The 14,854-nt window shown below is 41.2% G+C and overlaps 2 long non-coding RNA genes across 2 annotated transcripts; one reads left to right on the forward strand and one right to left on the reverse strand.

Annotated features, from left to right (window-relative positions):
* The first annotated feature begins 2,939 nt into the window (after positions 1 to 2,939).
* Positions 2,940 to 8,192, forward strand: LOC120742647. The gene is made up of 2 exons (XR_005697918.1): positions 2,940 to 2,987; positions 7,034 to 8,192. It is a non-coding gene; the product is annotated as an uncharacterized LOC120742647 (long non-coding RNA).
* On the reverse strand, positions 3,962 to 5,047 carry LOC120742649. Its single transcript, XR_005697920.1, has 2 exons — positions 4,302 to 5,047; positions 3,962 to 4,146 (listed from the first exon to the last, which is right to left on the reverse strand). It is a non-coding gene; the product is annotated as an uncharacterized LOC120742649 (long non-coding RNA).
* Positions 8,193 to 14,854: the final 6,662 nt, after the last annotated feature.

Here is a 14,854-nt window from a genome sequence, read left to right on the forward strand (position 1 = left end):
TTGTGTTTGTTTGAAGCTGCTTCCTGTTGGCTTCAGCTGTTTGGAGTTTCCATTTTCTAAACTTCTACATTCTGAACCTTCTTCAGCTCTGAACAGATGATGAAACACTGAATGATTTCAAGCTCACACTTTGTCTAATAAATAATAATAATAATAATACATTTTATTTGAGGGCGCCTTTCAGAAACCCAAGGTCACCTTACAAAAACACAATTAATAAAAGGAACAATAGTCATAAAATACATAAAATAAGTTAAAATTACAAAACAGAGCGTGACAACAGATAAAATCAGCATTAAAGCGAATAAGCCAGTTTAAACAGATGTGTTTTGAGCTGTGTCTTAAATACGGAGAGGGAGTCAATATTTCTTAGTGCAGGAGGAAGAGAGCTCCAGAGCCGAGGAGCAGAGCGACTGAAAGCTCTGTTCCCCACAGTAATAAGGTGTGAGGACGGAACAGTAAGATGAATAGCAGATGATGATCTGAGAGTGCGGGAAACAGTGGTGATATGGAGCAGGTCACACAAATATGAAGGAGCAGATTTATGGAGACACTTGTATGCAAGAAGTAAGATTTTAAAATTTATCCTGGCTTCTATGGGCAACCAGTGAAGCTGCTGAAGAACTGGGGTAATATGAGCACTTAACGGAGTGCAAGTTATGACCCGAGCTGCAGAATTTTGAAGAAGTTGGAGTTTATGAAGGGACCTTTTAGGGAGACCAAATAGGAGGGAATTACAGTAATCAATACGGGATGTAATAAGACTATGGACAAGGATGGCAGCAGCATGGGGAGTAAGGAAGGGACGGAGTCGGTGAATATTACGTAAATGGAAGTAAGCAGACCGTGTTATGTAATTAATGTGAGACTGGAATGAAAGAGTATTATCAAGTATGACACCCAAACTCTTAACCTGAGGGGAGGGAAGGGTGGGAGAATTTTCAACGTTAATGGAAAAGCTGTGGGATTTGGTTAAGATAGATGGTGTACCAACAAGTAAAACTTCAGTTTTATTACTGTTAAGTTTGAGGAAATTGGAGGAGAACCAGGATCTAATCTCAATAAGACAGTCTGAGAGGGAGGTAGGTGGGAGGGATGAATTGGGTTTAGAAGAAAGGTAGAGCTGGGTGTCATCGGCATAACAGTGAAAATTTATATTATATTTTCGGAATATATAACCAAGAGGAAGCATATAAATAATGAATAAAAGAGGCCCCAATACTGAACCCTGGGGCACACCAGCAGAAACAGGATAGAGAGCTGAAGAATGGGATTTAAGTTGGATAAACTGAGTGCGGTCTGAGAGATAGGAGGTAAACCAGGTAAGTGGGGTATGACTAATACCAATGGAAGCTAACCGGTTCAGGAGAATATTGTGAGAAATGGTATCAAACGCCGCACTAAGATCAAGAAGGATGAGAATGGATAGGAGACCAGAATCAGCTGCCATCAGAAGGTCATTGGTAATCCTTAACAGAGCAGTTTCTGTGCTATGATTGGGGCGGAAACCAGATTGAAATTGTTCATAGAGATTATGGTCATTGAGATGTGAATGAAGTTGGGCGGCGACAACTTTTTCGAGAATTTTTGAAATAAAGGGGAGATTTGATATAGGGCGAAGATTATCAAAGTTATTGGGGTCTGCACCAGGCTTTTTGAGAGTTGGAATAACAGAAGCCTTTTTCAGTGCTTCAGGAACAATCCCAGTGTTCAGGGAGGAATGAATAATATTGGTTATGAGAGGTGCTAAAGAGGGAAGACAGGCTTTAACTAACACAGTAGGGAGAGGGTCAAGTTGACAGGTGGATGGCTTAGATTTTTTAATGAGATTAGATACATCAATTATGGAGGGAAGAGTAAAGCTTGAAAATAGCTGACAGGAAGACAGTGGGGGAACCAGGAAGTCTACTTCAGAGTCAGGAGCTCCTAAAGAGTTAAGTTGACGGTGAATGTCTGAGATTTTACAAGTGAAAAAAGAGATAAGAGAATTGCAAAAATCAACAGAATACATCTGGGAGGGGAATGTGTCTGGAGGTTTTGTAATTTTACTGAACAATGAATAGAGGGACCTGGAGTTACCTTCATTAGAACTAATTAAACCAGAGTAGTAAGCAGATTTGGCTGAGGCAATGCAGTCCTTATAGAACAAAACATGATCATTGTGCATTTCTTTATGTACAGTAAGTCCGGTTTTCTTGAATAGACGTTCAAGTTGGCGTCCTTTAGCTTTAAGGTGACGCAGGTCGGAGGTAAACCATGGAGCTGAACGGGAAAATGAGACAGTTCGATGTTTAAGGGGAGCAAATATGTTAAGAAGGTTATAAAGGTTGACATTATAATGACAAACGAGTTCATGAGGGGTTGAGGAGCAGTGGATAGATGGAAGGTCATGGACGGCAGATGAAAAAACAGCTGGGTTGATATTACTAATTTTCCTAAAAGTGATATTACGAGAGATACAGGTTTTGGAAGCGGTTATGTTTGCATCAAAAGAAATAAACATATGATCAGACTGGGGAAACAATGTGGCTTTACAATGGGTGGGGGTAATGCCAGAACAACAGACCAAATCCAGGATATGACCTTTGGAATGGGTAGGAAATTTTATGTACTGTAGAAGCCCAAAACTTTCCAGGCAGGAGGTAAAATCTCTGGAAAGAGGGATTTTATTATTGTCCATATGAATATTGAAGTCACCAGCAATGATCAGATTTGGAGAAAGTACAGAAAAATGAGTGAGAAGAGCAGAAAATTCATTTAATAATTCATTTAATTTAATAATAAACTTACATCTTTCATTCTTTATACAGATTGATGGACTGTGGTTTGTCAGAGATCAGCTGTGATTATCTGGCAGCAGCACTGAAGTCCAACCCCTCCCATCTGAGAGAGCTGGAGCTGAGTAACAACAACAAGCTGCAGGATTCAGGAGTGAAGCATCTGTGTGGTTTCCTGGAGAGTCCAGGATGTGGACTTGAAACTCTGAGGTCAGTCAGCATGTTTTAGTTGTGCTGAGATGAATATGATGTGAAAGTTGTGCTGACACTAAACTGCAGACATCAGGCTGATATTATACTGATCCACACTGAGGATCTTCATGGTAAAGTCTGTTTTCTTCTTCTCTGGTTTAGTCCATTGACTGCAGCAGAACAATGTTCACATTTCAAACAGTGAGACTCAACGTATGGCCCGCGGCCCACACGCGGCCTGCCCACCTTTCCTGATTCAGAGAGAGGGGACCCTGATTAACTGTGTAGTGTTCTTCCTCACAGTTCTAAGTATCAGACACAACAATGAATAATCCACAGCTGACTGTCTTTAGCAGGTCAAAGGTCACGGCACACAGCAGACAGTGGGAAATATTATAACTCTGATCATTTATCAGCACATATCCATATGTATAAAAACAAAGCTGACACTGTGAGACTTGATCAGAGGTGTGATCATCACAGCAGAGGCCTTTGTGTCAAAGTCACTGAGGATCAAACAGAAACACATGAAGCAGATTTTCCTGTTCTGGCTTTTTATAGCAGATAACCTTCAAAATATTCTGCAGTCCATCAAAAACTGAAGCAAACCATGAATCAACATGTGAACATGAGCTGATGCTGCTGAAGGGAAGCAAAGTTACAGAGGTTTGATTACAGACACAGCTGAGAGTTTGTAATCTGTCATCATTTTAAAAGGTTTACATTTCTTCAGTATATCCACATTTGCAGCTGGTACCTCAACCTCCACTTGTCCAACACAACTGCTGTCCACTGCCTCCATGACATTGTGATTTTGCTGTTGGTCTTCTGTCAGATCTTCATCAATCACTTCTGCACGGGGCACACCTTCAGACTCTGCAGCTGCATAACGAAAGCCTGTAAGATAAAATTAGACATAAGGTAAATGTACACCAATATTCCAATGACAGGTGTGTGATTCATCTGGAAGTTATGTGCGGATTAGTGTACAGTGATAGCAATTTAGTATGTTTTTAGAGGGGGGGGGGTTGTTTACCTCCGATGGGTGCTCTTTTTCGCTTCCGTTGCGTACGCCTTGAGTGCCGGTCCGAGTCTGATACAGGTATGTCGTCATGCCCCATGTGCAGTGTTGGTGCCCAGTCTGGATTTGTTACATCCATTTCATATGCTGGTTTGCCTGCAATAATGCCAAATCATAAGCTACTCAGTCGACATGATGTGGTTCTGCAGCATCACACATTAGCATGTTTTATCTCATTATCTATGACCTCAGCACATTGAAAATAACACTAAAAGCCTTTCAAGAGTGATATGAATTAATTTAGAACTCACCGGAAAGAAAATGCCGTGAGCAAACCAACAAAAAGCTGGGGATTGCAGAGAACTCGATATCCGCTCGTCTCACCGCTGCAATCCAAGCCTGACGTCTTTGTTTAGTAATATCGGATACATGGGATCCCTCACGTTGCCTCCAGGACGGAAAACGATGAAAAGAGAGCCCGTTATCCAGCTTCTTGCCTTCACGATCGTGTGATCTAACGTTGCAACCGACAACACAACACGTACGATCCATAGCTGAAATGGTATCCTTTGGCTGGCCTACTGTCATGGCGGAAGGGGGCGTGGCCCATCTCCCGTGACATCACGCTCCAAAGCCCTATAGGTGGGAAAATGTACCATGTCGACCAATCAAAAATGATATGGAAACATGACATTTGGTTGTTTAGCAAAAGGGGGAAGTTTTAGGAGTGACCGGCAAGAGAGAGCGAGTGAGCGAAAGAGAGAGAGAGTTTTGATACGTGAGAGATTTGTGACGTTTACCGTGTTTGGTCTCAAGTTAGTTTGTTGTCTTGTGTATTTAGTGTGTAGCTGTTGTTTTGTTTTGTGTGTCAGTTCTACTAGTGATCGTCACAGTTGCTGCCTTAAAGCCAACAAAGGCAGATTGCAGTGTAAACGCTGAGTGACACACCTGCTGTCAGACCTGCAGGTTTATCCCTGTGCTGTTCTCATATGTGTTAGAGTGACACAAACTATTGTTTGACACCTGATTGTTCTGTAAATAGTTTGAAATGATTATATGAAAAACGTCTGAGCCTTGGCTGCATTTTTTGGTAAATAGTACCATATAACTTTGTTGTTTGCAAAACGTGTGCGTATTTTTAAAAATGTACAATCTCTATTTGCATTTCAAGTTATGAAGATGATTCGTTAAACATGTGTGTGGTTTTTACAGTCAAAATATCACTTTCTACTTGTATTTTAAATTTTGTCTGAATTTAGATAAATTGTGCTGATACAGTTGGTCAAAATGAGAAAATAACAGATTGGCAAGATAAACAGTTTTTAAAGGTAAAATATAGAGGCCACATCAAAAGTAGTCAAAAAGGGTTAAAGGCTAAAAGCAAAGTTGTCACTGTTGGGTCTGTGTTTCCACAAGCCCCGCTAATTCTAGAGACTTATTCATCATGAAGAAAACAAGACAGTCGATCGATCGATTATTTGTGCAAGGGAGGCCTCGTCTGTGTCCACCACGAAAATGACCACAGATCTGACCTCCTCCTGCTACCTTTTATTGGGAGACAGTTCACACAAAACACGTCAGAACAAAGCCACGCCCCCTTTGTTCTAAGACAAAGCATTTTATGTATATGTGTGAACTTCTGTAAGAGTGTGTGTGTGTGTGTGTGTGTGTGTGTGTGTGTGTGTGTGTGTGTGTGTGTGTGTGTCAGACCTCCTGCTGACCAAAGGGTCGTAAACCCAGGAAGTTTACATCAAAAGAAACAGATCTTTCAGAGAGGATGTATCTACAATAAAACCTCCCCCAGCACAGAGTGGTTGGAGAGGTGGCCAGGATCAAAGGAATGGCTTTGATCCTACTGCTTGAACTAAGACTGTACAAATTTAAGAAACACAATGGCAACATTCAACAATTAGACTTAACAGTCACCAAGTACTGTTGATATTTGTGTGTATTGCTGCAGCTTTTTTGAGTATTAATTTGGTGCCTTTGTGTGAAATAATGGTATTGTGAGTGATCCATATAGTCACAAAGAATAGCCACTTGTTTCTGTGCTACCAAAGTTCCCCGGCTTTCATTCAAAATGTGTTTATCGTCAGCACCTGCACATTAAACTACTTAAACATTATAAATGTCTTCAAGCTCACACTGAGGCCTGTGGGGTACTATCAGCCACTGAGACAGTACACACATTTATATGTGTTTGTATATGAATATTTCATACTTTAAGACTGCCTGTTTATTTAAGGGAGATGAACAAAATACATTGGAATTGTACAAAATAATATCATGGATGATAAATTAAATAGATTTTAAGTAGATGCTTGTGCATTCTTAAAGTCTTATATGTTGAACTGAACTATGTGATCTGTTCAAAGCCTTAATCTTAATTTGAAGTGAAATGTGCATTTTGAGTTTATACACTATGTATATAAGGCGACCGTTTCCTTTTGCAGTATTTTTGTGTGGTGTACTTTTCTATGTCTTAACAAAAGGGGAACAAAGGTGTTTAAGTTCACCTAGGATGATGTGTTTTAATTTTCACATGGTCTTGCTTGAATTTGACCCTGACAAAGGCGTATGAACTCTGTCAGCTGTTTGGAGTTTCCATTTTCTAAACTTCTACATTCTGAACCTTCTTCAGCTCTGAACAGATGATGAAACACTGAATGATTTCAAGCTCACACTTTGTCTAATAAACTTACATCTTTCATTCTTTATACAGATTGAGGGGCTGTGGTTTGTCAGAGATCAGCTGTGATTATCTGGCAGCAGCACTGAAGTCCAACCCCTCCCATCTGAGACAGCTGGACCTGAGCATCAACAACAAGCTGCAGGATTCAGGAGTGAAGCATCTGTGTGGTTTCCTGGAGAGTCCAGGATGTGGACTTGAAACTCTGAGGTCAGTCAGCATGTTTTAGTTGTGCTGAGATGAATATGATGTGAAAGTTGTGCTGACACTAAACTGCAGACATCAGGCTGATATTATACTGATCCACACTGAGGATCTTCATGGTAAAGTCTGTTTTCTTCTTCTCTGGTTTAGTCCATTGACTGCAGCAGAACAATGTTCACATTTCAAACCTTCAAAGAAGAAGAAAAATCCTCCACTGGATAATTCACTGTGAAACTCTCCAACTCTTCATTCCACCTTAAAGTCTGTCTGACACTGAAATCCAAAGCAAACTGTGCGTTTACTTTACAGACAGCAGTCCAACACAAACATACACACATCATCCAAAACACAGTCCAACATCCAAATCTCCTCCACTGCCAGCATGAATGATGGGAAAGAGAAGGAGGAACACTCTGACATTCAGGGTTAGAATGAGTTTCATGAAGCAGACTGTGAAGATCAAAGCTGCATTAGAAAGCTTACATGAATGAATGAGTGGACAGAAGTGGACAGAGATCATCTGAAGCACTTCAAAGGCTTTAAATCAGCACATTTCTCTTTATTCTTTATCAACTCTGTTAGTTTCTCTCAGTTTTCTGTGGAATGAAGCTAACAGCAGGCTAATAAGATGCTGACCAATAGGTTTCTATTAAAGGTTGTAATTTGTATATGAAAAAGTGCTTTGGCTCAGCAGGGATCAGCTTACAGGTAGAATACAGCTGCTGGATGGGATTAGCATGTCATAGCTATCTACCAAACTGCTAACTGGGGGATTTCAGGCCATCTATGGATCATTTTTGCTAACTGTTTATTCAGCTTAGGCTCACAGGGCTGCAGCCTGTGCCCTAGCTGTCATAGGGCAAGAGGCGTGGTCCACCTGCACAGGTGAGCAGTCCATCACAGGGCCAACAGAGAGAGACAGAGAAGCACTCTCTCACATCCACACCTACAGCCAATTTAGAAGCACCAATGAACCTAAGCAGCATTTCATTGGACTGTGGGAGAACATCCAACCTCCACAGAAAGGCCAACAAGCTTCAACCTACAACCTTCTTGCTTTAAGGCACTAGTGCGAACCACTTTTCCCCATTTCAGCCCAAATCCTGCATCTTCCTGTTTCTGACTCCAGGCCAGCTCCACTAACACTTTCTCATCAGACACTGCCACCTAGTGGAGGAAGTCTTAGTTCCATTTGAAGCTTCAGATGACAGTTAGTTCCTTTACAAAGAGGTGGAGGTGGTGGGGCCACAGCACCATCATCACTGAGTGCCATAGGACACTTAACCTTTGTTTCCATATGCTGGGAACTTCCTGTTGTTCCAAGGAGGACTGGAAAATGTGTGAAAATCTCCCAGTCAGTTCCTCACAGCACACTTCAATCATTTCCCTCCCACAGCATCAGGACCAGGGCTTTTTCTCTCTTTGGTCCCACTAAGAGATTTCCACACAAACACCTCATCAGTGGGACTCTCAGAGCTACCAGCCCTTTGCTACAATCACAAAGCTCTTCATTGAAATCAATGATATCAAAGCTGGAATCAAATGAGTCCAAGTCTTCTGCTGATTCAGCATCACATTCATCTTTGCTCCTTGTTCTGCATCCCCACCATGGACTTCATTCCTTTCCAAGCCAGCCTTGAGTGTCCTTTATTCAGCTCATCCTCTGCTTTACTTTTACACCTGATTTTAGCTGCTTTATCTCTCTTTCAACAAGTTTCTGTGCCTCAATCTTTTTCTTCTCTCCCTCATAACAAGACAGCTTCTTCTGCCTGAGAACATGTTGGAGTGATTTACTAATCCAGGGCTGCTTATTGGGGAAAATACTTCCTGTTTCCAAAGTAATCCCCATTTTTCCCAGAAAGAAATGTAAGTAGAAATCGATGTTCTAAGTGAGAACATGAGCCTTTAACAATAGCAGCAAAATATCTCTCCAATCTCAATACTCCCTCTCTCGACCTCTGGAACACCAGAGGTCACAATACATTGTGTTGGGTCACTCCTCGGCCCACTCAGCTGCTTCCATGTCCATCCATGGCATCATGGACATCGGGGTCACCACTCCCGCTCTGACCCTCTCTAGCCGTCCTCTGGCTCAGCAAATCAGACAACCTCATGTCATCTAAGTGGTCCAGTAATAAACACCAGCTCCCCCTCGAGAACACTCCATGCGTAAGATTAGGTTTTTTCTCGGTCCCTCTCTTGTGGTCCATCATGCCTCGGGCCTCCAGGATCCTCACCCCCCTGTGGTCGCCGAGATCTTCTGTAAAGCAAACCAAACACCTTTTCCTGCACCTCCCTAACTTATCATCTTTGGGACTCTTTAATCAAAAGCCTGATCCTAATTATCTTCTTGACTTCTTGACTTGTATTTATATATATTCTTCAACGTTACTCATCATTTTAAAACTCTTAAAACGCTGCTTTCACGTCCCTGCATGCGTTTCCTGTCGCTTGCCTTATCTAATCATCAACATCCTGTACACAGAACTCTCGCTGCTGCAAGGCCTCCACTCTGACCTAGAATCTCCTTTCACAAGAAAATCATTATAAGCGCCTATTCTACTAAAAGATCCAAAAAAAACAACCACTTTAATCAATTAAGTTTAAACATATAAGCAATTACTCCTGCATACATTTTATCATAGCTAAACGCTGCCTTGAAACAACTCCTGTGTGTTAACACTAACTTCATTTTAAAACTCACATTTCCTATGTTATAACCTGTTTTTGGTACAGCCTTTTTATTTCATCTTGCTCCTTTGATGTAACAATACCTTCTCATTCTAGTTTATCAGACTTAACCAAAATATATGCTTTCCTTCCTTTGGTCCTTCTCTAAAGCAAGAAACTCCTATTCAGTTCCTCTTTTCTGTCACTTATTACAGGGCCAGCTCAAGTTCAGTTAAACGCTAAATTAATTTGAGGCCTTTTGCCTGGAATCAATACTGTCATGTGTGTTTATGGACTCTATATGTCTGTGAGCGTGTGCAATCCTTCAATAACTCATATCATCCTCACAGTAGATTGGCTAATCATAGCGCTAGCCAAAGGCTCGTGACCCACAAGAGACGAATTGAGCCACAACTCCCTTAAAGGCACAAAATGCAATATGTATAAAAAGTCATTTCTACGTATAAGCTCTCCCCTTTATCCTAAAAATAAATCTATGTAATATCTGTATGTGTGTCTTCTATTCATTAATGTAATTGTCAGTTATTTTCTCTCTTTATTTTACCTTCTTTTTGTTTACCTCTTTGTTTGTGACGTGGACATCCCTAAACCATCCTGAGTTCCGGCTTCAATTTCAACCCAATTGTACCCTCTATTCTCACAGTCGAACTCGTCTGGGCTTCACCTTCCCACTGGCCCCTGTGCCCTTCTCTTAGTGTCCTTTGTTGTCTTGTGATCCCCAGCAAACACAGTCTGTTTCTTCTCTGTTTCTTCTCCGTTGCTCTTTTCAGTTTTTTCCTTTTAGATGAAATCCCAGCCTGGCAAAATATCCCATTCAGTGTCTTTAAACAGTTATGTCACACTGTTCTTACCAGCCTGCAGTTCACCGTGCATTTTCCATCACGTGCTTTTCTTCCATGCTGCTGCTGGTATCGTCAGTGTAGTTTCAGTTGCACTGTCTTTTGCCTGCTGTTAATTCTTGAAGTCCACGATGTTCTGTCGGTCTTCATCAGGAGATTAACTGTCCTATGAGCTTCTTCTCAGGATGGTGACAAGTGGGAGGTCAAGCTGTAAAATTTTAAGCCAAAATCTGGCCTGTTTTCCTCCCAATTCTGTTAATCAATGGTTTTGCCGCTGTACTCAAGATTCTAGGTTGAAAGAAGTCCACCTGTATTGACACACTAAAGCATACAATTAATATCCTTTTCATTTCTTTTCTTAAAACCTCCATTTGCTTCATCTGCCTGGAGTTTACCTCGTATGTTTCTCTCTCTGTGTGCTCACTTGTCACAGTCAGTTCCTTTTATGGGCATGCAAAGTTCCTGTCACACACACCATTTCCTGTCAACCTTGCAGCTGCTCAGAACCATATTTTCTGTTTCTATCTCTCCTGGGTTTTTTTTTACAGGCTAATAAAACTCTTGTTTTACTAAGTCTTGATCTAAAACAATTCACCCTTATTTCACGCACACACTTCTAAATATACTAAATTCTTTGCGTTTGTCAGATCGTCTCACACACACACCGCCTTTTCTCTCACACTTCCACTTCTGCACTCACTCTACTATCAACTTTCATAGTGTTATTATTATTTATTATTTTGTACAAATCACACCCAATCACTCAAAACCTGCTACTCACAGCATTCACACACTTAAACTGTGACAAGAGTTGAGGAATATACTCACAACACGCTTTCCTAAGAGTATTTTAGACATGCCTTTCATAATCAGAAAGAGCAAGTCAAAGAAAACAATTGAAACCTCTATTAATTCTCACAGCACACACATAGAATAGAAAAAATAAAACACACCAGCAGTTATTGCTGATGAGAGGTTACTCCTAAAAGTAATATGTTAGTCTTAAATATATACAGTGCACTCACTATATTTATATATATATATCAAAACTCAGTCAATTACTATACATCCACTACGGCAACTCAAAACTTTATTTATAGCCCTCTAATGAACATAAATGGCGTCTTAAACACACACTCAACAATGTTTGCAGCAGTATTTGTAAAACCAACTGTGGTTTAAACAGTTCACTGCTTACTAATTTGCATTTTCACACTCACACACACACAGTCTAAAAATAGCTCCAGCACTGCCTCAGACTCCTTTCACACAGAGATCTCTTATTTTATATCACAAAGACGTCTTATATTTACAACCACTGTCACATCTGTCAGCTTTAGCGCCTAAACAATTTCGACAGATTTGAGTTAACGGTCCAACCGATAAAGTCCAACTTTTTTGTGATCAATTAACCAGTATCTGTCCAACAGTTTCTGGCCTCATCTCTAAAATCCCTAACTCAATTTAAAAGCGTCAACCAACCCAAACTTTGCCTGAAGCTCTATTTTTGGCATTTCACAGCCAAGGCTTACCCCGAAGTTTTAAGTTAAAGTTACACGCCCGAAGTCCAACTTCTGCTGGCCAAAAAAGCGCAGACTACCGTTCCAAACGGTAAGGAGACTCTAACTCCTGGTTATTCTGGAGTGCCCCAAGCTCCACAGTGACCAACTGACTATCCCTCTTCGAGGACAATGCCTAAGCGTCCTTGGCATTGGCAAGCGTTACCTCTGAGCACTGCGCTTCCTATCAGTCCAACTGACGTTCTTGAATAATTTATAATACTTTGGAACAACAGTAAAACAGCCAAAAAAGTGTAAGACTGAAGCAGGTCCAACCTTATAACCAATACGGGCTCCACCCCAAACAATAACCAAATTCCCTAATATACTAAAATCACTCAGCAGTCCAACTGCTTTCCACGGTCCAACCGTATTAAATCCTTTAGCGGTCCAACCGCATTCAATCATTTTTAGCAGTCCAACTGCATTAAATCCTCAGTACTGTCATGAGATTCTCATCAAAATCAAAGCAGACATTCCCCAGTAATTTCAGTGAGTAGACTTTAATTTGTAATGTCCAATTTGGCACACTTTGGAAATAATTCAACAGGTAGTGCCTTACCTTTGGATAAGCCGGCTTAGAACAACAATGAGAAAAAGAGAGCTGATTATTAGCTCATCAAAACACAAAACAAAATCACAATGAATTATCGGTTAATTTCATTTAAAATCATTCATTATGTATTTATGTACAATTCAAATTAGTTAATTACATATTTTGTTGGTTTGTTTTCTATTTTAATTATTTTACTGACACATTTAATGAATTATTTAATGATGTATTTATTTAATTCACGTTGCTACTCCTGGCCCTGCATCGCTGTTCATAAATACATTTTATTTGTCAGCTTCACCCATCAAAGTCAGGGGGCGGGGTTAATGCTGATCAAGTCAAAACCATTGCTTTGGTCTGGTGGGCGTTCTTTTAGTGGGCTTTTCTCAATACTAAGTAGGCCTACACACCAGGGTTTGGACATGTGTGGACCCAAACTATACTTTTACCCTTTTTTGTGTGTCACCAAATACACTTTTAATATTTTCCAGACAAGAATGTAGTGGCATAATCTTTAAGCTCTTTTGGCTCCAAACAGAAGTGACAGACTTGAGCAGGGTTCATTTAAAGGCTGACAGAAGTGGAGTGGTGACGGGGAGATGTTTGACAGGACAGTGTTTCAGCCTCCACAGGTTCATGTTGTGCTCCATCAGTCAGTGAAGATGAAGTCAGTGCTGATGAGGCTGTAGAGTGTGTGAGGGATGTGAATGAGGATGATGAAGATCTGATGATAGCAGATAAAAACAGGCTGCAGAGACTTTGAGCCATACAGGGCACACAGTGTGTGTACAGAACAGCTGAAATCATTATGGAGGCCTCACTGGGATATGGAAGCATCACAGTACAGCTTCAGTGAAGCATTAAAGTCTCTGATATGAGATGAGAAATGAAGCAGCCAGAGCTTTTTCATGAGTGGAAATCCACTGTGACTGTGAGCTGCTGCTACAGCCTCCAGATTAGCCAGCAGCTCATCCTGCTCAACATTTCCTCACCAACTTTAATGGAAGTGTGATGTTTTCAGCTGGAGTGATGGTCAGGGTGGCCTCCCTCTCCTCTTCTTCTCCTCTTCCTCTTTCATTTGTAAAGCCACTTCTGCTGCTTTCATTCATTTGGAAGTCCTGTAGCTGAGTTTGGGAGAGACTAACAGCCTCGGCAGCAGAGGGGAGAAAGGCTGTAACACCACCACTTTACTCTGTTCTACCTGTCACATCATTTTATCAGGAAACAAATATGCTCATGTTTTTACTATGTTTGTCTTGAAGATGTAAGAAGATCACATGGTGCTTTTTATTATTGTGTTGGTTTGTTTCCTGTCTCTTGGATGGAGCCCAGCTGTGCGTGGCCCCTGGGCCTGTGGTCAGAGTGTGTGCTGGATAATCCGGCCCAGGATGAGGCCAAACTGACATGGGATGAAATGTCTGTCACATAATTGAGCTTAGTGTAGTTTCATTTCTGCACAATTTAAAAACAACCAAAACTTTGTTCTGTCTTTTCTATGTTATACTGTAGACTTTCTTTGATACTGTGTCCAAAAGGAGCAGCTTTTACTTTGAAGGGGAGGCGTCTCTGTTTCCTCTTCAGGTTGGATGATGGAAGCAAATTAGTAGCTGTGTCCCAAAACGTCGGCTGCATCCTCCAGAGGCTGCATTTGAAGGCCGATTACGTCACAGCCAGGCGATGAAGGCTGTCCGTATTTGTCGACTCCTTCAAATGTGGCCGACAAATGCGTCCTTCATTTCCCCGAATTTGAAGGATTCGTCGGGTGTGTCCTTCGTGGCCCACCATATCCCAGAATTCATAGCGCGGCCCAGCCAAATTTCAGCTGCCAACAATGGCGGCTGCTACTAAGTTTTCAAATTACTCTTATTAATCTTTCTGGGTCACAAAATAAACTTTTAACATATTTTCAGGTGAGAAAGTAGCTGTGTAAACTTCAAATATCTGCTTGGTTTATCAAGACATCGCATATTTGCAAAAGTGTGCCGACGTTTTCGGAGACGTCTGTTCCCCACCCGCTCGCTAGCAAGCCGGGGGGTTCAATGGTCACTCCAGCCGGCGAGAGCAGCGGACACCCGGCTTCATCGTTTTCAGACCCCGCTCTTTCACTACTCAGGTGAAACATGATATATAAGTCACTCGGATAACTTAAAAATGTAATTGTTTGCCTTTTTTCTGTGTTTTATTTGTTCCGGAGTAAATCGGTTTGGCTGAGATCAAAGTTCCTCCGGGATTTTCACACAGCTGAATAAACGTTAAACAGGAAACTGATTAAACAGAAGTGTGAGACGGTCGAGAATTTACGCCAGTGTCCTGTTATATTTTAGATAGC

The sequence above is a fragment of the Simochromis diagramma genome, unplaced genomic scaffold (genome assembly GCF_900408965.1).
Source record: "Simochromis diagramma unplaced genomic scaffold, fSimDia1.1 OVJJ01000369.1, whole genome shotgun sequence".
Taxonomy (NCBI): Eukaryota; Metazoa; Chordata; class Actinopteri; order Cichliformes; family Cichlidae; genus Simochromis; species Simochromis diagramma.